Source organism: Tachyglossus aculeatus, chromosome 6, assembly GCF_015852505.1.
Source record: "Tachyglossus aculeatus isolate mTacAcu1 chromosome 6, mTacAcu1.pri, whole genome shotgun sequence".
Taxonomy (NCBI): Eukaryota; Metazoa; Chordata; class Mammalia; order Monotremata; family Tachyglossidae; genus Tachyglossus; species Tachyglossus aculeatus.
This window is the reverse complement of record NC_052071.1, coordinates 50,183,280-50,204,257: the sequence shown is the minus strand read 5'-3', so window position 1 is coordinate 50,204,257 and position 20,978 is coordinate 50,183,280.

The window sequence follows — 20,978 nt, the reverse complement described above, 5'->3', positions numbered from 1 at the left end:
CTGAGCTCCCTGCCACAGGTGTCTCCTCTGAAGACTATTCTTCACTGTGATTCTGTCACAGTGCCAATTGTCAGCTATGTGATTTTGGACAAGTCACTTAAGTTCTCTGTGCCTCAGTGACCTCATCTGTAAAATGGGGATGAAGACTGTGAGCCCCACGTGGGACAATCTGATCACCTTGTATCCTCCCCAGAATAATAATAATAATAATAATAATAATAATAATAATAATGTAGGGACCATCTCTAGGTGTTGCCAACTTGTACTTCCCAAGCTCTTAGTACAGTGCTCTGCACACAGTAAGCACTCAATAAATACAATTGAATGAATGAATAAAAATAATAATAATGGCATTTATTAAGCCCATACAATGTGCAAAGCACTGTTTTAAGCACTAGGGAGATTACAAGATGATCAGGTTGTCCCACAGGAGGCTCACAATCTTAATCCCCATTTTACAGATGAGGTAATTGAGGCACAGAGAAGTTAAGTGACTTACCCAAAATCACACAGCTGACAATCGGCGGAGCCGGAATTCAAACCCATGAACTCTGACTCCAAAGCCCGGGGCTCTTTCCACTGAGCCACGCTGCTTCCCCCAGTGCTTAGAACAGTGCATTGCACATAGTAAGCGCTTAACAAATGCCATCATTATTATTATATGTGTTGATTATGTCAAATGTTTTTGCCAGGTCTGTTCATTATAGAATAGAGAGATCTTGGTGTTGCTCCCTGTATGTTTCCTGCCTATGCAAAACTGTCAACATCAAATCTGCTTTGCTGGCTTACAGCCACAGTGGGATTGTTGATATGGCTTATCCTTGTAATTTCTCATAAGTACATCACAAATGCACCTCAGGGACTTATCGCATGCCCAGAGAAAAAGGAACCATGGCATAGTTACAATCTTTAAGGCACCAGGAGTTTTCTGGAACTATTTTTGACTGCTGATGGAACCGGCACTTTAACAATAAAGTGTCCTTATGGTTTGCATCTTTCACAGCTGATCTTACTCCTGGCTGGGAAAATGGAAGATATTTAACTTGAAAATTCAGAGTGAAAGAACAGTGTAAATACGATTACAGGGTTTTACTGGAAAATTGTTTTGGAATGGAGAGGAGTCACCTTAAGAGGGGTTTTTTAAACTGAATTTTTCTGGTCATTTAATTTCCACTCTGTCTGACCTCCCTGTCAACATTTAGATTGGAAAACTCCTGTGGTACAGATACCTTGTTGTAATCAATAGTCTTGTACCTTCCACTAGCAATTAGCACAGTGCTTCAAACAATGAAAGCGATTAGCATAATAATAATGATGGTATTTGTTAAGTGCTTACTATGTGGGAAGCACTGTTCTAAACTCTGGGGGGGATACTAGGTGATCAGGTTGTCCCACGTGGGGCTCACAGTCTTAATCCCCATTTTCCAGATGAGGAAACTGAGGCCCAGAGAAGTAAAGTGACTTGCCCAAAGTCACACAGCTGACAGTTGGCAGAGCCGGGATTTGAACCCATGACCTCTGACTTCCAAGCCCGTGCTCTTTCCACTGAGCCACACTGCTTCTCCATAATAGTAATAATATATATAGTAATATATAGTATAATATATAGTATATGTACAGTATAGTATAGTAATATATAGTAATAATAGTAGCATAATAGTAATAGAGGAGAAACCTGGAAAGAGAGAGAAAAGACTGGATTTTTAAAGTATTTATTTCAACAAGCAGGGTTTCTCCTTCTGCCAAAGAGAAGTTTCATTCTGGTGAAAGACTCTTATCAAGTCTACCTAAAATGTCTTTCACAGTGAAATCAAAATAACTCATCAACCTAAGCTGGTCCTTACACAATGAAGCATGTTAGGGCTGCTCTTTGTTGTCTAATATTTTTGAAAACTGGAACTTATAATTGTAGCGCCACACAGTAAACATTAGAAATTATTCTTTGTTAAGTATAAAGACATCTCACTTCCCAGCACGATTATGCATCATGCATTACTGGCCGCTACTTTTGGAAGCTAAATCAGCGTCTTCAGTGGCAGCTGGATTTGAAAAATAATGCCCCATGTTTATCTTCAAAAATATCATTCATACTACTGTCTTGTTCTGCTGCCTGGAAATACATTCTGAATCATTACTGAAAGGAAGACAGCTTAAATACTTGACAGCAGTTACATAGTCAAGGCAGGCCATAATTTCTGTTTCAGAAACCATGTGTGCAGGCTGATTTTTCCTCTGCTCCTATAGTTTTAGGGCCAGATTTTCAAACAGGCATTTGTGTGCATAAAATGGGTAATTGCGCCCACAAATGGGCAATTTTGTGTACAATTATCCATTTTGTATACACAATTGCATGCTTTGGAGGGCATAATGCATATATGTGAAATTTGGTAAGCATGCCCATTATATTCTCCTTTGAAAATTTGGTCGGCATTGTGGGTGCGCTCAAGAAAATGGGAACCCTTCTTGTTCACGCTCTGTAATCACACTTACTGCTGTCACTTTATTTCTTTCAATCTAGGATCTCAAAGCACTTCAAAAATTAACCTAACCTTGTCAACACCTAGGACAATTACAAAGCCAGGACTACTGTCCCATTTTAGAAACAGAGAAAAAAAAAAAAAAATCAAGCAAGGGGATAGCATGCCTTGTTCAAAGTCTTGAGGAATAAGGTATCTGCAAAGACTTCTGTATGCCAATGCTCAGTCTTCCACAGTACAATTTCTCATTTCGATGAGGAACTTTATCCTCTTCTGCTCTAAGCCTAAACATAGAAAGGAATTTCTTGGGATCGAGAGGCATAAAAGCTACTTTCCAGCTACCACACTGTTCCTGTTAGTTCTGACAAAGTTTGCACAGGGTTCTGCTTAAAAACATAGCTGCTTAAGTTGGTTAGACTTTTAGAACATGTTCCCTATAATGTGGTCAGAGTGAGGAAGTAAAATATTCACCCTCTATATGGAAATAAATTGTGACGAGGTTTAGAGCTTATTCTCAGAAGGATGGGTCAAGGGGCCTACTTGATAACAAGGAGGTTTTACTCATCACACCTGGCCTCCTCACAATGTTGAAAGGAGCATTCCTATAACTTTGATATCCTAGAAATGAGAAAGAGACACACTGTTTTGCTTAGTATACCCCTCACACCCATTTGACTTTTTGTCACACTATCTACCCTTCAATCAAGTCACTATCAGAGGTTTGTACTGACAATATTGTAGAGGCCTTTTTACTAAAGATGAGGAGAACACAAACACTTCTCAGAGAGAGAGAGATAAAGTCACACTGATTACTACTGAAATGATCCAATTGGAGAGGAGATTTAGAATTCGGGATCCAGTTTGGATCCAAACCAAGGCATGAGCCAAAGTTGAGTGGACTGTGTAATATGCTCCTGATTGTCATGAGGGAAAATTTGAGTTTCAGGTTGGGGAATTTTGTCATCTATGCAATTTATATGCCCCCCTTAAGCACTTGATATTCACCTCACTTTAAGCCTCAAAGCACATATCTGTAATTAATTTATATCGTCTTTCTCCGCCTCTAATACTGTAAGCCCCTTTTAGGTAGAGAATGTATCTACTAAATCTGTTGGATTGTTCTCTCCCAAGTGCTGGGTACAGTGCTCTGTACTCAGTAAGAGCTCAGTAAATACCACTGATTGATTGATTGTCATGGATGTCCCACAGAAACAAGTGCACAAATGATTCTTTCAGTTGTCTGATAAAGTTGCATGTCACCGTATTTCAAAATTAAATGCAACTATAACATCCAAGCTTTAGATGCTGAAGGTTAAGGTACTGCTTTAAAGGGTCATTTTTGTAATGAGCAAATTATCTTGGTTGAGTTACAGACAGTCACAGGCCATTGCATAAGGGCAGGCTCAGAAGCAGTCAAGTACATGCATGGTACCTGAAAATATATTCATCCACATGGATCATCCAGTCGAAAGGGAGTGATACTCTAAGATGCACTTGCAAGAACTTGCTCATGTGAGCAATATGGATCCCATGCTTAATTTTGTAACTCAGATAAACAGATCTTGGGTCGCATAACATGCTTTGGATTAAATTTAATGTGGTCTAAAATACAATAGCGTAAATTACCTAGTGACAAGATAACAGGACTAGATGCCAGGAAGCCTGGCTTCTAGTTATTAATAAAAGTAATAATTAGAGAAGCAGCGTGGCTCGATGGAAAAAGCCCGGGTTTAGGAGTCAGAGGTCATGGGTTCAAATCCTGGCTTCGCCACTTGTCAGCTGTGTGACTTTGGGCAAGTCACTTAACCTCTCTGTGCCTCAGTTACCTGATCTGTAAAATGAGGATGAAGACTGTGAGCCCTACATGGGACAACCTGATCACCTTGTATCCTCCCCAGCACTTAGAACAGCGCTTTGCACATAGTAAGTGCTTAATGTCACCTTTATTATTATTATTAATAATAATAATAATGGTGGTATTTGTTAAGTGTTTACTATGTGCCTGGTATCATAACAAGTTCTGGGGTGAATACAAGCAAATCAGTTTGGACACAGTCACTCTCCTGCATGGGGCTCACAGTCTTAATCTCCATTTTACAGATGACATAACTGAAGCCCAGAGAAGTAAAGTGACTTGCCCAAGGTCACACGGCAGGTAAGCGGCAGAGTCAGGATTAGAACCCATGACCCTCTGACTCCAGGCCCATACCCTATCCACTATGCCATGTTGCTTCTCTGCCATTCACCTGCAGTGTGACCTTGGCTAAGTCATTTAACTTCTCCATGCCTCAGTTACCTCATCTGTAAAATGGAGGATAAAATAATAGGTTTCACTCCTTCAGACTGTGGTCCCATGTATGGCAGGGACTGTCTGATTATCTTGCATCTATACCACCTCTTGGCACATAAATGCTCAATCCAATCATCTTCATTAACAATAACAAGGTGAAACTTTTTCAGAATCTATCATCAAAACCTCAGACAACTGTCTCATCAAACCTGCAGAGAAGGTATGTGTATAGATCTTTTAAACTTTAGATACATAATTATACAAATTACTTGTGGCCCCAGAGCATGTCTTAGCAAAGGTGAAAATGGAACCTAGCCTTACTCTGAAAAGTGCTTCACGTACTTCACTTTTTTAGGCTCTATTTATTTAGTCAGAAATCTGGGGAAACAAAAAACAGATGAATTCCATGCTGCCTCCATGTCATTCATTCATTCATTCAATCATATTTACTGAGTGCTTACTGTGTGCAGAGCACTGTACTAAGCGCTTGGGCAGTACACGTGGGCAACATATAGAGACTGTCCCTACCCAACAATGGGCTCACAGTCTAGAAGGGGGAGACAGACAACAAAACAAAACATGTGGACTGGTGTCAAGTCGTCAGAACAAATAGAAATAAAGCTAGATGCACATCATTAAGAAAATAAATAGAATAGTAAATATGTACAAGTAAAATAAATAGAGGAACAAATCTGCACAAACATATATACAGGTGCTGTGGGGAGGGGAAGGAGGTAGGACGGGGGGATGGGGAGGAGTAGAGGAAAAAAGGGGCTTAGTCTGAGATAGTTTCCTTTCTTCAGAAAGCAAACTTCATGGCCCCAACTACATTTTCCAGTAGTTGATGTGCTATGGGTTCCACATAGGATTAGAGCCATTTTCAACTACAACCATGTATCTGGCAAAGTCTTCCAAGATGACTGGATAAGCCACACAGTAACGGCCTGCTTCCTCCACTGTGTAAGTGGTTTAATGTACGTCGGTTGCTGGTTTAGCAACAAGGAGATGGAGCCTGGGAAGAGGGAGTTGGACACTCCCACGATCCGGGCTTCTACCCAACCACCCAACCCAGGGCCAGCTCTGTCCCCTGTGATAAAATCTGTCCTGAAACCCTCCTCCACATTCTCTCTGTCCCCCTTCCAAGAGCTCAGCAAACATAAACACTCCTTGCCATCCCCAGTTTGAGAAGCCAGGACCATCTTGCTCTTCCTCTCTGTCCGCAGCAGTAGCAACTGCCCAGACAGGCTGACTGGATGTGGAGCTCAAGCTTTTATCTACCGTAGAAAGTTTTATCTGAGTCTGAAACTGGAAATCAAAGATCGTTCCCACCTAAATAATGGGAGGTGTTCCATTTATATTAAGCGTGTAAATTCCCCCAGACCTTTTATCTCTTCCTAGCTGCGAGATGTGTGCTGAAGGATACCCTCTCCTAGCCCTATCAGATAAATTGAAGCAGATATGCAGATTAATCAGGGAAATTGCCAGGATTCAGGCCCCAACTATCCATATCAGATTGTGTGAGATGACTGGATCCTGAAGACAGGTTCTGATTTGTTTGGAACATATAAATAATAATAATAATAATAATAATAATAATGGTATTTGTTAAGCACTTACAATGTTCAAAGCACTGCTCTAAGTGCTGGGGAGGATACAAGGTGATCAGATTGTCCCACGTGGGGCTCACACCCCCATTTTACAGATGAGGTAGCTGAGGCACAGAGAAGTTAAGCGACGTGCCCAAAGTCACACAGTGGACAATTGGCGGGGCTGGGATTTGAACCCATGACCTCTGACTCCCAAGCCCGGGCTCTTTCCATTGAGCCATGTTGCTTCTCTGTCAATCAGAAGACATGATTCAGTGGGCTAAAATAAAAAGAAAAATCAATTCCTCCGACTTGGTGGAGAATGAAGAGATTGGTTCATTGTGAGCAGGGAATGTGTCGGTTTATTGTTATATTATGCTCTCCAAAGCGCTTGATACAGTGCTCTGCAAACAGTAAGCACTCAATAAATATAATAATAATGATGGTACTCGTTAAAGTGCTTACTATGTGCCAAGCACTGTATGATTGAATGAATGATTAAGGACATGGAGGCATGCTTGTAATCATATCAAGCTCCCCTTAGGCAATTTACACCCCCTTCGTCTACCCAAATTGGACTCAAAACCCCTTTAAAAACTCACCAGCTGGGAAAACAGGTTCTGCTAAGGAAGCATGGCTCCTGGTCATTCAGAAATGGGTCTCTGTGGTTGATACTGTCGTAGAATCAATAAGGGCATTTGCCCCCTCTGATCACCACATTGCAGGGATGAATAGCACTTGACCTTAATGACAGCTCTACCTTCGCCTTGCAAGGATTTTCCCCTCTGTCTCCCAATTTTACAGTGGTGATGTACATGTACCCTGAGTGGAATCTGAGGGCACACATAAAGGAAGAAGGGAGAAAAGAAAAACCTATGGGATGAAGTAATAATCTCAGTTCCTCAGCCAACTCGTTAGGGGAAGGCTTAAATAGAAATATTCTCATGGGATTAGCTCCAACTCATTCCAAAAGGGTGAAATTTACCTACAGTTGTCTGCAACCCTCAAACAGCCCTAGCTGCTATCAATCAATCATATTTATTGAGCGCTTACTGTGTGCAGAGCACTGTACTAAGCGCTTGGGAAGTACAAGTTGACAACATATAGAAACGGTGCCTACCCAACAGTGGGCTCATAGTCTAGAAGGGGAAGACAGAGAACAAAACAAATTAATAAAATAAATAGAATAGATATGTACCAGTAAAATAAAACAGGCACTCTCCTGAGGCAGGGTGCCACATCAGGTTACAACCAATAATGCACACCTGGGATTTTGGTCCATTATTTTTAATTTTTCTTGCATCTATAACTACTTTGGGTGGGTTTTGGAAAGATGTAACAGGTAAAGGGACATTTGATTCAGAAAGTGGGGAAAGATATTAATCCCTTATGTTCCCAAATCACTAAATCCCTGCATGTGTGTTTGGGAATTAACAGTTGGATGTCACCAGATATTCAGGGGGAACATAAAATTACTAGTCAGTCGATATACCCATGTATGTGTCTACCAACTCTGTTACACTCTACTCTCCCAAGAGCTTAGTACAGTGCTCTGCACATAGTAAGCGCTCAATAAATGTGACTGATATAAAAGGCAACCACCTAGCCCACCACTACCAATTTCATATTTTCTATTAATGTGCAGCTACTCTCCTGCCCACAAAGAACTACTTTAGAACAGCATGTCAAGATCACAGCATACACGCACATAGCAGGCTTGTTTAATCTCATGAAGTCTTGACTTTGACCTTCTCTTTACCTCTCCTTTCCCCGACTAGGCAGAGAAAGGAGACACCAGTGCCTAGAGCTTCCTATCTTATCCTCTTACTCCTGATAATCTTTCTCTGAAGGCAGCATTGTTCCTTAACTAGCCATTTCTTAGTGGGTCGGTATAATATTTGGCTCCAAGCAGCTTGTTGCCGAACATTCTTTTCCCAGCTTATCTTGGCAACGAGTCACCAAGTCTTCCCTCCCCTCTGACCTCTTCTGTCTACTTGAAGGTGGTTTTTTGCTCAAAAGAACAGCAGAACCTATGACCAAGAAAGCAATAAGCATGGTTTATAAACAAAGGGAGTCCGGGTGAGCTGAACACAGGTCCATTCAGGTACTGAACATTCCTCGGTTTTGATCCTTTTCCAGAAGAGGAGAGAGCATTCAGTTTATTAAATCCTGCTGTTGGTAATATTCCCATTAATCATGGGCTACCATAAGGAGCTTCAAGACATTATTTTGTCTCTGCCAAGATGGCCTTTAATTAAAAATTGACAGTAACCTTTGAGGGAAAACTTTAGGGAATTTTACCCGTAATCACAGTTCGAAAGAAAATATTTTCATCAGGGGAGGAGTAAAAAGACCTTATCCCAAGGCCAAAAAACAAATTACAGACTCACACATCAGACAGCAAGAATGAAAAGATTTAGTGTGTATTTAACTGAAACACAGGCAGTTTCCAGGCTCACTAGATGCAAAATCATGTAGAACAAGACACCACCGAGCTACTTGTAAATGTAACGGTAGCTCGTCAGCGAGGCTCTGGCAGGATGTTTCAGTTTGGAAGAAAGCTCAGGACAATGCCTCTCTTCCTTCAGTTCACAAAGACCCCCTCAGATTCATTCCAGGATTTCAAATTACACAAGGTGCTATGCTAAAAGAATGTTTTCACTTTTAGCATTCTCTCCCCCTCGGACATTTTTTGTTGTGGTGGTGTGTCTGTGAAGAAAACCGTCTGTGTGTGTGAGAATAAGCAACACATGGGGAAAGGAGAAGGGGCAGGATACACAGGAAGAGGAAACCATTAAAAGAAACCTCAAAACTAACTAGGAAGAGAACGGGGCAATGGGTGAAAACATTTACATGACTTCCAACCACAGGCCATTAGCAGTTAGCTCGGCACTTTACACTAGTACTGAATCCCTCTTTTCCCAACCCCCACACCCCAGTAGTTCCCGGAATTAAGCACAAGTATTCATTGCCAACCACATTCTCCCTCACTTATTCAGGTCTAAAAACCCTTGGATCTGAATTGTCCAATGTCAGCAGCAACCTCCTGTGTCCCAGTGCTCGAATTTGCAGCACGCTGTGTGGCATTAAATAAGCAAACCCTTTCCGTTACCCTTCCCTGAGATGGGTTTCTGCTTTTCCCATATACTGCACTCAACATTTGCCCTTAATCGTCTATAAAATCAAATCATATTCACTGCGCCTATTGACTTTACTCTCCCTGACAGTCCCGTAAACACTTGGAAATTGCTTTATCCTGATGTTTTGCCCACACCCCTTGGCTCTCTGTACCATTTGCTTTCATTTAAGATGCCTCATCGCGTCACATTGTGAAATAACTATTCCAAATGAGTAACCACACAGAAAGGGGAAGATAAGTTTCAAGCAACCTTAAAAAGAAGGTCGAATTCTCCCTTCCTCCATTTGCCTCCTACTTTTAATATTTCTTTCTAATAAGGGCATCTTTTTCAGGGTGGTCTCATCCTTATTGCTGCAAAATGCTACAATTAATCCAGAGGATGTGAGCAGGACCACAATGACAAAAGTCCCAGAGCCTCCACAGAGAATTTAATTAAGAAAGGCTCCCGGGACTTCAACAATGCTCCTGCCCATGATGGCCAGGGTATACAGAGTTGTGAAGTTGAGTCATTTAATGACAGCCTATTCCAACATATAAGGTAATGCTTTCCCATCTGTGCTTAATTCTTCAGCAAGTGTGCACAATGCAAATGCTACAGGCTTTTCTAGGTCATTTGGCATTATGTGAGAAATCACCGCTCTGACCCCATATGGTGAAGCGTCAGTTGCTAAACAGATTGGCAGGGCAGGGTCGAAATACACTAGAATCCTGGAGGACATCAGTTGCTGTTAGCCAATTCAAAAGCAGCTTGACATTCCTTTCACCAATGACACTGTTTATTTTTCTGTAATAGTCCTGTCATAAAAACTAACTGCAGTGGGCAGATTTGATGTGAATTTCCTGAAGTAGTTTTAGCAGCACTCACTGGAAATGATTTTAATTTCGAGACCTAGGCTTTATCTTCATGGTTTGCACATACCCCTTGACTCTCTCTGTACTATTTTTTTTTTTTTTGGATTAGTATTTACACAATGGAAACCTATTCTTGGATTTAAAAAACCCCCCAAAACCCTACCTTTTAAAAGTATTATCTGCAGCTTAGAATATGCAAATTTAGAGGGACCTTTGGCAAGTGGTTTAAAATTAGAATGAATGACCTTCAGATCTTTTCCTGGCACCCTAAGTATTGATGGAAAGTCAGCTCTTCTGAGCCTCAGTTTACACGAGTAAGAGGGGCAGAATGAGATACCAATTAACCTGGAAGGCCCATGATGCCTAAGTACCTCAGAGATCTCCTAATGAAATCAATAATATTAAGACCAAAATCTTCACTTGATTACTACAAGTTTGGCTAGTGCTAATCAACTGAATGTCTCATTTGAGGGATGTTGCCTTCTAGTTAATCAATCTACGGCATTTATTGAGTGCTTACTCTGTGCAGAGTACTGTTCCGTGTGCTTAATCTTTCGGTGCCTTGTTTTAGTTGATCAGGTCGGGCACAGTCCCTATCCCACGAGGAGCTTACAGTCTAAGTAGGAGGGAGTAGTATTTAAACTCCAATTTAGAGATGAGGTAAATGATGAATAGAGAAGTTAAGTGACTTGCCCAAGGTTGCAAAGCAGACATGTGCTGGGAGCCACAATTAGAACCCAGGTCTGTGATTTTTCCACTAGGTCACATTGCTTCTCTAGAGAACCGAGGCAAATGATCTGAAATGACTGCTACTGAATGTTTTTGAAAGTAGTAAGCCTAACTTGGGAAAATTGCCTAGACCTACAACTGTTTTCCCTAATGAAATAGACAAAATATTTAAAAATAGCAAGTACCAGAGTGTGGTACTTACAGGAAGCATATAGGAAGAAGTGGGCTGCATTGAAGTCAGGTGAAATTTTACTCCAAAAATAAGTTTATTTATATCCTAGTTAGAAATGAGAAATCATTCCATGTGGTGAGCCTGGAAGATACTAATAATAATAATAATGGCATGTATTAAGTGCTTACTATATGCAAAGCACTGTTCTAAGCGCTGGGGAGGTTACAAGGTAATCAGGTTGTCCCACGGGGAGCTCACAGTCTTAATCCCCATTTTACAGATGAGGGAACTGAGGCCCAGAGAAGTTAAGTGACTTGCCCAAAGTCACACAGCTGACAAGTGGTGGAACCGGGACTTGAACCCATGACCTCTAACTCCAAAGCCCATGCTCTTTCCATTGAGCCATACTGCTTCTCGAAGATCTATTTGAAATGGCATTCTGGTTTCTTTTTGAATATAAGATATTTTAAAGTTTTCTGGGCTTAGTTTTACATTTTAAACCATGTTGGATTTGAGCTTAGTAGTATGACATTTTCTAGAAACTGCTCATTTAAAACCCAATGTTATATTTTATCAAAAAAACTGGCAAAGCAATTTGATACAAAATGCTGCACATTATACTTTGAAGACTATAGCACTTGCAATCTATTATCCAGAATGTTTTTCCACTTAAAATTCTGGTTGTTTTAGTCTAGGCTTTAGATCAAAACGTAGTCTATGGATGTGTTAGGAAGTTTTGCAAAGTGTCATCAATTCATTCTCAGATTGCACTAATGATCCATCTTCCACATTCAGTAAAATGTGTCACTCACACACCCATCCTTTCCATTCTACCGGTAGGTTCACTGAATGGAATTAGTGGGCTCTCTCCATGTCCTGTTTTGATCCTCAATCTAGGTGATCAACTTTTAATGAATTATTGAAGCTAGATCCAGGAGTACTATATGCATGAGAGAGTGATTCGGTCTGTACAAATCCTTATGAAAAAACCTTATTCGGTTGACCTGAGTTTTGAATCTAAACCACAAGATTCAGTTTTATATTTCTGCTTTTTCCTGAATTTTTTTAAAATGATATTTGTTCCGAGCTTATGATGGGACAGGCACTGAAGCAGACCCAAGAAAAATCATGTTGGACAGTCTCTGCTGAACATAGGGCTCTCAATCTCAATCCCCATTTTGCAGGTGAGGAAAATGAGGCACAAAAAATTAAGTGACTTGCCCAAGGTCGCACATCAGACAAGTGGCAGAGCCGAGATTTAAACCCAAGTACTCTCCCACTGCTTTTCAGGAAGTTAGGAAATTCATAAAAGTTGCCCAGTTCCTTAAGATTTGCAATATGAGGATTACACATTTTATTTTTCAATCATATTTGAGCCCTTACTGTGTGCGGAGCACCGTAGTCAGTGCTAGGGAGAGTTCAACATAACAGAGATGGTAGATGTGTTCCCCGTCTATAAGAGCTTAAAGTTTAGAGGGGGAATTCCTACTGAGAGCTGCTCTGATGAGCTCCGTGGGTAACCTCTAGAACGGAGTCAGCTAAGACCATTCCTGTTCTGGTATTTTGAGAAGACAAGCAAGCTGGATCAAGGATAGTTGCCATGAGGAGCTAGGAAGACGAGCAGCACATCTTAGTGGAAAGGGACCAGGCCCGGGCAGCAGTGAATCCATCTCGCCTCTCCCGCCATCGACCCCCAGCCCACGTCATCCCCCGGGCCTGGAATGGCCTCCCTCTGCCCATCCGCCAAGCTAGCTCTCTTCCTCCCTTCAAGGCCCTACTGAGAGCTCACCTCCTCCAGGAGGCCTTCCCAGACTGAGCCCCTTCCTTCCTCTCCCCCTCGTCCCCCTCTCCATCCCCCCATCTTACCTCCTTCCCTTCCCCACAGCACCTGTATATACGTATGTTTGTACATATTTATTACTCTATTTATTTATTTATTTTACTTGTGCATATCTATTCTATTTATTTTATTTTGTTAGTATGTTTGGTTTTGCCTCCCCCTTTTAGACTGTGAGCCCACTGTTGGGTAGGGACTGTATATGTTGCCAATTTGTACTTCCCAAGCGCTTAGTACAGTGCTCTGCACACAGTAAGCGCTCAATAAATACGATTGATGATGATGATGATCCCAATGCCAGCTTCACCACGTGCCTACTGTGGTACCCTGGGCAAGTCACTCTACCTCTCTGGGCCTCAGCCTCCTCACCTGCAAAATGGGGACTATGCAAAACTACTTTTTCAGGGTCTGACCTCAGACCTGTCAGTTTAACACTGAGGACCTATGCTCCGACTTCAGCGCGTAAACATAGCGAAAGAAAATTCTCTTGAAATAAAATTGTGATGATAGTACTACTTCCAAAAATGCCTCCATCATGGAAAAGTGGAACAAATTCCATTAGCGGGCTGTAGCATTTCAACAAGAATGTTTACTTCAACACTAACACAGAATTTCTTGAACTGAGTTAAGAGATTTGTTTCAACTGTGGATCTTAATGACACAGAGAAAGTTAAATATAACAATCTGTTTAGGGCATGGCAGAATCGCAGTTTACAGGGAAGAGACAAAAGGTTCATAAACTCATTAAATCTCTCTAGTCTTTGGTTCTCTGATTGAAATTTTAACCACATTAAACCTTTTCCTGGCATTTCTCTATAATTTAACATGCTAACCTAGGATAATTGGTTCAGATGATGATGTTTAAATTTTAATCCATATTTAACGAAAGAATTACATTCTTGGTATTATCTCTCAGCATTTTATATATCGCCCACTGGGAGTCCACTAAACTTCAGATGAGACTCATCTGTTTTATTGTTTCACTCATGATGCCAATCAAAACGTCACTTTCAATACCACAAAAGCAGTTGCACAGCATTTTGAGTTGAGCAGAAGGAAAAAAAAAGAAAAATGAACCATCAGTACTCATTTTTGTCTACTGCCTCTTCCTGGGAATTTGCATTTCATGAATAGAACACTCAAGTTACCTTTTAACTTTGGTTTTAATTAGTTGGTATAATAACTATCGACTTTGCTGTAGGGGTATGCCGGAATTATTGATATGATAATTAAATACAAAATGATTAGTCTATTAAAGAGGTACTAATTGACTTCTGCCATACTAGGCTCAACTATTTACAGTTGATTGTTCAAAATAGTGTGAGTTGTATCTTTAATTACTTAGCATTTGCTTGAATTTTTATATGCTACCGCACAGAAGTACTTTATTTCCTTTTTCCTGGAGAAGACCTCCAAATTAACTACTGTATCCTATCCTGCTGATTTAATTTAGAACAAGAAAAGCAACCAGAAGGTTGTGTGTGTTGATTATTTCTTCATTATATTACATGCACCACGACAATATAGGAGCCTGTCAAGTGTAGGCAAATGTTTACAGAGGCAGAATATTTCAAAATTAATGATTTCTATAACAGTGTATGAGCTATTTTGAAGGTTGAGTGTGGAGAGTAACCAGCTCTCTTTGAGGTAGCATTTAATCTTACTTTTTTAAACAAATGCTTCTTCCGAACATTTATGAAACAAACACATACTTTGCTACTCATTATAGCCCTTTTTTTTTTTTTTACCAATGACAAATTTACTCATAGTTTGCTTCATTTTGGAGCTGGGGTGTGAGAATACATAACTGCCCATTTACATAACTGATTTTTTGATACTAAAGCTACCTCCTGCTCTGCCCCTTTGTAGTCTGACAATGACTGGATCAATCATTGGTACTTATTGAACACATACTATATGCAGATCACTATACTAAGCACTGGGTCTACAGAGTTAGCAGGCACGTTCACTACCCACAGTGAGCCTATAGTCTAGAGAGGAAAACAGACATTAATATGAAGTCATTTATAATAATTTGAGCACTTACTGTGTGCAGAGCACTGTACTAAGTGCTTGGGAAAGTACAATTAAAAACTGTGATATTCCTTGCCCACAATGAGCTCACAGTCTAGAGGTGGGGAGACAGGGATCAGTACAAATAAATAAAATTACACCTCTGTATATAAGTGCTTGGGGGCTGGGAGAGGAGAAGAGCAAAGGGAAAAATAAAATTACAGATATGTACCTAAATGCTTTGGGGTGGGGTGGGGGGGAGCAAAAGGAGCAAATCAGGATGACAAAGAAGGGAGTAGGAGATGAGGAAAAGTGGGACAATCTGGGAAGGCCTCTTGGAGGAGATGTCCCCTCAAGGCTTTCATTCATTCATTCAATTGTATTTATTGAGCACTTACTGTGTACAGAGCACTGTACTAAGCGCTTGGGAAGTATAAGTCGGCAACACATAGAAACGGTCCCTACCCAGCAATGGGCTCACAGTCTAGAGGGGGGAGACAGACAATAAACATGTAGACAGGTGAAGTGGGGAAGAGCGGTTGTCTCAGATTAGAGGAGGACGAAGATTAGCTCCTCAGTAATCAGAAATGGGGTCTTTCTTTGAATCTCCCTTTCAAGGCTTGGAGCAATCAATGATATTTATGGCTTACCATGTATAATAGAGCTCGTAGACATCTTCCCTGCCCACAAGGAGCTCACAGTCTAGGTGGGGAGACAGATAGTAAAATAAAGAAATTATGGATATGTATATGAGTGCTTTGGAGCAAGAGCTCAAATGTTGGTGGTGGTGATGACGGTGATTCGGAGACAAGAGATTTGAGAGCAAATTTGCCTTGGCAGGAAACTCCTTGTGAGCAGAGAATGTGTGTATCCATTGTATAATGCTCTCCCAAGTATTTAATATAGTGCTCTGCATGCTGCAAACGGTCAGTAAGAACCATTGATTGATTAAAAACGATCAGAAAGGTAAAAAGAAGACAACTGGTGGAAAGTCTTGAATCCAGCAATCAGATTTATTGAGTGTTTTATGTGTGCAGAGCACTGTGCTAAGTATTTATTATACTCTCCCAGTGTTGGTAGATGAGTTCCTTGCCCACAATGAGCAATCAGGACTTTTTCTGATACAAAGTCTTTGGACTCACTAAAACTCTCCCTGCTTTCCTTCTCTGTGACTCTATAATTGTAATATGTTGTACTGGAGGCAAACTTACAAGCCATTTAAAAGGAACAAAAATGATTGCTCCCTAGCTCTTTAGCAGGGGGTGGCCAGAGGGAGCACTTTTTCCACTCAATGCCCTGAAATTCCTTTCATTTTCTGCCTATTCACCTCTCGCTATAATCCTAGAAGTTGATTTTGGCCTGAAAAAGCCACTGTTTGACACGGAACACAGTTACCTTCTAGATTGCCCTTTTCCCTACGTGGTAGGGGTCGACAGACATGCTTCCTCTGATGGCCTCAAGATTCAATTTCAAGGGGTCTCAAGGTGAAACAGGAATACAGTTTAGGTAGGATGCCCCTTTACACTTCAATATCTGTTCAGGAAGACACATGGAATACAAGCCTCTACACAAGCATTGCAAAGCCTTAAGTTAGAGGACCTTTAGGAAATCATTTGACACAAAACGTGTGCAGAGGTTGGAAATAAAAGGGGAAGGAAGGTCTGTGGATTCCACAGTCTTCCACTAAGTATTACTCTATGGCACCTGAATCCAAAGACTATGAAAATGAAGATGGAATGATTTAGAAAAAATACTTAAATGGTCTATTACATATATCTTTAAGTTATGATATTTGAGCATATTCCTGTCTTGTTATCTTAATATGGAAAAAGACCAGAGAAGCAAGAACCACATTTAATATATTACTGTTAGGCAAAACGTTAGATTTCCAGTAATATCTTAAGGACTTTTAAATGGTTGTAAGGTGTTAGATTTCTTGAGCTTAAATGATTTTTCCATCATCCGTTTAGCTGAGTGTTTAGTTTTGCTGCAGGCAAATTAATGAAAAGTTATTTGTCTCAAATATAAAATTTGTTTATACACATTCACTTTTGATTCTGCAAACTATAAAATCAAATGGTTTTCTTCATAAGGGTTATGATCTTTTGTTCTTTCAAGAGTGCGCACTGCCTATTATATTTGAATGCCTATTGTATTTGAATGCAGTCTAATTTTCTTGAAACTCACAATCTAAGAACTTTTTTAAAGCATTCTAAGAGATTTTTTGACTGTCAAACTTACTTTAAGAATCAAGTTCTAATTATAAATGCAGGATCGAAAGAGTTTGGGAGAGTATTTTTAATCCCTTTGGAACATCAAGAAGAAAGTGTTTACTTAAATTTAGACCTAAATGGGAGAGAAACAATCCAATTTATTTTTATACTGGGATGTTTATACCCAGCATATCACAATACACATGCACAGGGAGAGTCTGTTATAAAATGAGAGCCAGAGCGATGGTTTGAAAATGGGCTTTAGGGAAGAAATGACTCATGTATGTGGAGAGAGAGGTTCCAGCCAGATATGTGAAGCCACCCACACCTTCCTCCTCCATACTCTTCTTTCATTACTCTCCACCTTGCTCCCAAAAAGACCCCTCTCCCATAGATAACCTAACAACCCACATGATTGTGTCACAAAGTTATTTTATTCCCACTTTTTAATGGTTATTGAGAACCTACCGTAGGTCAAACACAAAACAGCTCAAGTACATTAGATATTTAACATGCAAAGCACTGATGTATATGTGGTAGGCTTCTTTGCTTAGCTCATTTAACTTTGTTGGACTTCAAGAAAAAGTGCAATTTGATATGTTTTGGAGAGAGAAGAGGAATTTGATCAGGGAGATTACTTAAAGCATGTACTATAGAGTAGTTTCAGTGAACAGAAACATCCTCTTAGTCTGTTGCTTCTCTCTCCTAGATGCTTACCTCTACAGACTACAACACTGACTCTGCTCTCCAGGGGAAAGTGAGGCCCCTCAGATCATTCTCCTCCCTGGAGCCTCCCTTACCCCATCAGGGCTACAGAGCTAAAGCTATCTCTTTGAGTTGGCCAAAACAATCACAATACTGTTCTTGAAACGAAGTTGAAAAGCCAGCCCATCTGCCGAGTTCAAGTATTCTCCCTCACCAGCACGCCAACAATTGTACACCACAGGAGGAATGGAAATAGGGCATTAGAACAGCTATTTGGAGTATAGACTACATACATTTGCAGCTCTGCATATAGCACTCAACAAGTTGCATTTCCTTCAGAGGAAAGAAAAGGCCTTAGCCACCTTCCATGCCTATATCGGAACACAGCCACTGTCCTTTCAAACCATATGCAAACCAGTTAAAAACACAACAATTCTGTACCTCTTGGATCCAGGCTCCACTCCTATGACTCTTCCTGTAGTGCCAAAGGTGCTTGTGAAGGAAACTCCTAAAAACCAGAATTGCCCAAGGAGGGATGGAAGTCAGACATCACTGTGGAAAAAGGAGGCGTGGCCACTTTTGCTGCTCAGGTAACAACATGGAAGCTTGCTTTACCTGCAGCCTCATGTCAGCTGAGCCCATTTGCAGGAAATGGAGGACTCCAGTGGCTCGTTTCCAGCTGCCAATCAGTTACTAGGCAACAATGGGCCCCCTCCCTTTTCTACTACGAGCAATGTTTTCCCTCCCAGGTGCAGCTCCTTCTCCTTTAAATTAGTTCTCTCTCAATGTGTCAAATGGGCCTAGCTGCAAGTTACCATCAATCATGTTTATTAAGTACTTCCTGTGTGCACAGCACTGAGCTAAACACTTGGAAGAGTGCAATATGACAGAGTTGGTACACATGTTCCCTGTCCACAATGAGCTAACCATCTAGAAGGAGCTTACTGAAGATGGGATGAACTTTCTTTTTAAAGTATAGATTAAGTTTCCCGAACAAAGAGGGTCCAAATCTAATTTTTCTAGGCACATCCAAATAAACAATCAACCAATCAATGGTATTTAGGAATGTAAGAGGGCAATTCCTTTGTGCTGCTTTAGTTTAGGAGAAAATATAAAAAGAAAGCTCACTATTCCATTGCTGAGAAGGTAAAGAACCCAGTGTATTTGCCCTCTGCAGTAACCCTAGCAAACTGATGATGCTATTTCCAGATCTGTGTTCATCCATTGCTGTTGTCTTGGGGCTTAGATATTTGCTCTATCGCTAAATTTGATGTCGTTAAACAGATCTCCGCTCATTTCCATTGCCTTCTATGCATGGGATTTAACAGGTATTTAACAAATATGAATGCTTGCCAAGCAGGAGGAGAACCAAAGCTTATTTTCCAGCTTCTGGTGGTAGGACTGCACACTAGGAAGAGGTTTATTTTGAAAATGGAAAGTGGAAAACACAGATTGCTTCAGTGACCCTCATTTGTCCTGTTGCTCTTAAGTAAAACTTGGAGCCTGTTTATCAGGGATGGATGCAGATTTTCAAAGATTAGAAGTCCAATGTGAGATGTAAGTGATGGGTGTGATTGACTTTCAGCCCCACTGCTACAAATCTGAGAAAAATCTCCTGGTTGGATCTTTTGGGAGGTAGTGGAAAGGGCTTGGGAATGAAGTCAGGAGACCTGCATTCTTGTCCCAACTCTGCCAGTGACCTGAAGTGTGTCCCCTCGTCCCCCTCTCCATCCCCTCCATCTTACCTCCTTCCCTTCCCCACAGCACCTGTATATATGTATATATGTTTGTACATTTTTATTACTCTATTTATTTATTTATTTATTTTACTTGTACATATCTATTCTATTTATTTTCTTTTGTTAGTATGTTTGGTTTTGTTCTCTGTCTCCCCCTTTTAGACTGTGAGCCCACTGTTGGGTAGGGACTGTCTCTATATGTTGCCAACTTGTACTTCCCAAGTGCTTAGTACAGTGCTCTGCACACAGTAAGCACTCAATAAATATGATTGATTGATTGATTAACCTCTCTGTGTCTCAGTTTCCTCATCTACAAAATGGAGATAAAATAGATTGTGAACCCCATGTAGGACAAGGACTGTGTCTGATCTGACTATGTCTTTTATCTTCCGCAGCTCTTAGTATTTCATTCAATCAATCGTATTTAGTGAGCGCTTACTGTGTGCAGAGCACTGTACTAAGCGCTTGGGAAGTACAAGTTGGCAACATATAGAGACAGTCCCTACCTAACAGTGGGCTCCCAGTCTAGTACATAATGAGAACTTAATAAACATCATTACTATTATCTTAAAGGTTGCCAAGTCCATAACATCTAAATGATTCTAAAAGAAGCCTGTGAACATGTTCAATACATTTAATAGGAAGTCAGTCAGTCAATGGCATTTATTGAGCACTTACTATGTGCAGAGCACATAGTAACTAAACACTTAGGGGAGTACAATACAACATTTTCGGTAGAAATTCATTCATTCATTCATTCAATTGTATTTATTGAGCCCTTACTGTGTGCAGAGCACTGTACTAAGCACTTGGGAAGTACAAGTCAGCAACATATAGAGACGGTCCCTACCCAACAATGGGCTCACAGTCTAGAAGGGGGAGACATAGAAATGGGAAGCAGAAGGGTGTAGTGAATAGAACACAGGTTGGGAGACAGAAGGTCAGGGGTTCTAATCCTGACTACACCACTTGTCTTGCCTTGGGCAAATCATTTCACTTCACTGTGCTTCAGTTACCTCATCTCTAAAATGGGGAATTTTGTTTGTGGAGTTAAGACTGTGAACCCCATTCAGGCCAGGAACTGTGTCCACCCCGATTTGCTGGTATCCACCCCGGCTGTTAGTACAGTGCCAAGCACAGAGTAAGTGCTTAATAAATACCCCCATTATTATGATTATGATTATCACCTATTACTTGCCCACAAGGACCACAATCTGGAGGAGGAT